This window comes from Chrysochloris asiatica, unplaced genomic scaffold (genome assembly GCF_000296735.1).
Source record: "Chrysochloris asiatica unplaced genomic scaffold, ChrAsi1.0 scaffold00057, whole genome shotgun sequence".
NCBI classification, from domain to species: domain Eukaryota; kingdom Metazoa; phylum Chordata; class Mammalia; order Afrosoricida; family Chrysochloridae; genus Chrysochloris; species Chrysochloris asiatica.
In genome coordinates, this window is record NW_006408575.1 from 2,714,334 (window position 1) to 2,716,709 (window position 2,376).

At 37.1% G+C, this 2,376-nt stretch overlaps 1 pseudogene; it reads left to right on the forward strand.

The window, feature by feature from the left end:
• The first annotated feature begins 334 nt into the window (after positions 1-334).
• On the forward strand, positions 335-918 carry LOC102831223 (annotated as a pseudogene).
• Positions 919-2,376: the final 1,458 nt, after the last annotated feature.

The window sequence follows — 2,376 nt, forward strand, 5'->3', positions numbered from 1 at the left end:
ACAGTGGAAGCAGCAGTCCAAAAATCAAGCAATAGATAGTGGAGCCCTCCGAGGGTGTTGCTGGGGTGTCCACTTGTCATGGACCACTATGATCACTGGAGTGGAGGTGCACAGACAGCAGGGGACCAATGAACAGATACCAGGGAAGAGGAATGTCCATGCCTTTGTCTCTGAGGTTCTGTCAGGTGTCCATGGCTGCTCTGATCCGTCTCCTGCTTGGTCTCACCCAAGATGGCAGCTCCTGGAGCAGCTGAACTTCTTGAATTAGAAAGCAATGGAGTTTTTGCTTCTGCTACAAATTCTCCTAGCTATTATATCAAATCCAACGCATAAAATGAATGAAACCAAAAGACAAAGTTTAGAAGACTTCGAAAGGCAAGCCAAGTATACAGATGAGCATTCAAGAACATACTTAATCCATCAAGAGAAAGAGGATGAAAATTGCCGTCATAAATACCCTAGACAGTGCATGCAGGATATGCACCAAAAGCTGAGTTTTGGGCTGAGATATGGGTTTGTCTATGAGCTGAAAACTGGAGAAGAATTCTTGGAAATCATTGAAAAGGAACAGAAGATAACCACAATTGTTGTTCACATTTATGAAGATGGCATCAAGGGCTGCCATGCTCTTAACAGTAGTTTAACATGCCTGGCAACTGAGTACCCTATGGTCAAGTTCTGTAAAATAAAAGCCTCTAATACAGGCGCTGGTGACTGCTTTGCCTCAGATGTACTCGCCACCTTGCTGGTCTACAAAAGTGGGGAGTTCATAAGTAATTTCATTAGTGTTGCTTAACAGTTTGCTGAGGAATTTTATGCTGGAGATGTGGCGTCTTTCCTAAATGAATATGGGTTACACCTGAAAGAGTGATACATGGTCTCAAGCAGGACAATGGGGAAGATGAAGATATTGAATAAAGATTTATTATATCAACATCTCTTATTTCTACTTTTACACATTGAATTAATTTGAGTAGTAGCCAAATTCCATTAGGGAAGATCAAGTATAGCCATGGCTATTATAATTTGGAAATCTTTTAAAATGACACTTAAACTGTCTTAATATCATTTCTTCATTATGTTTAACTGATATAATATTTTGCTACATAAACATTGTATTCTTCAACAATATTGTTAGTAGACAAACAGGATATGGAAAATGTGAGATAAAAAAAAATTGTTCATACAGTGGTGTTAGATTTTTTGTATTTTCATGTTCTTTCAGTGCTATTATTTGGACATTTTTGAATTGTATTATTAATTATAAGCTTGCATGAATAAAATGAATAAAGCCTCATGAGAAAAAAAAAATCAAGCCATATATTGCATTCGGCAAATTTACTGCAAAAGATGTCTTTAAAGTGTTAAAGAGCAAAGGTGTCACTTTGAGCACAAAGGTACGCCTGACTGAAGCTATGATGTTTTCAATCACCTTATATGCATGCAAAGTTGTACAACAAATAAGGAAGACCGGAGAAGAATTGTATATTTGAATTACGGTGTTGGCATAGAACGTTGAAAGTACCATGAACTACCAGGAAAACAAACAAATCTGTCTCAGAAGAAGTACAGCCAGAATGCTTCTTAGAATTCTCTGGACATGTCAGGAGGGATCAGTCTCTGGAGAAAGACATCATACTTGATAAAATGGAGGGTCAGAGAGAAAGAGGAAGACCGTCAGCCAGGTGGGCTGGCACAGTGGCAACAATGGATTCAAACATAACAACATTTGTGAGGATAGTACAGGACTAGGCAGTGTTTTGTTCTATTGTGCATAGGGTTGCTATGAGTCAGAAGTGACTTGACAACACCTAACAACAGCAGCCTCTCCTCAAGAAAAAGCTACGGCAGTTTACTTCCATGAAGATTTACAGCCTTGGAAACCCTATGGGACAGTTCTACACTATACTATAAGCTTGTTATGAATCAGAATTGACAAGACAGTAGTGTTTTTTTTTAAGGAGTGTGGTTATACGTATTCATATGGGAAGAATTCTAAGGCACATTAAGAAGAAAATTACAAAACTAAATACAATAAGATTCCATTTCTGTAAAGCACACAAACAAAAAAACACAATCTTTCAAACCAACCTTTGAATTTCTCTATAAACGTAAATGAGTGTGTAAATCAAAGAAAATGGTCTGAAAGGCTACTCCTGAAATACTACTAACACAGGCTTCCTCTGAAGAGAGTGGTACTGAATGCGAGTGGTCACAGAAACTTGCCCTTTCTGTGTATGTTTTTCAATTTTATTTTATACTAGGATAAAACACATGTTACTTGTTTAATTTTTTAATGTATAATTTAAAAAATAAGAGTATAAAACAAATCTAATAGAAGAATTTGTCAGAATATTCCCTTTCAATCTTGTTTCC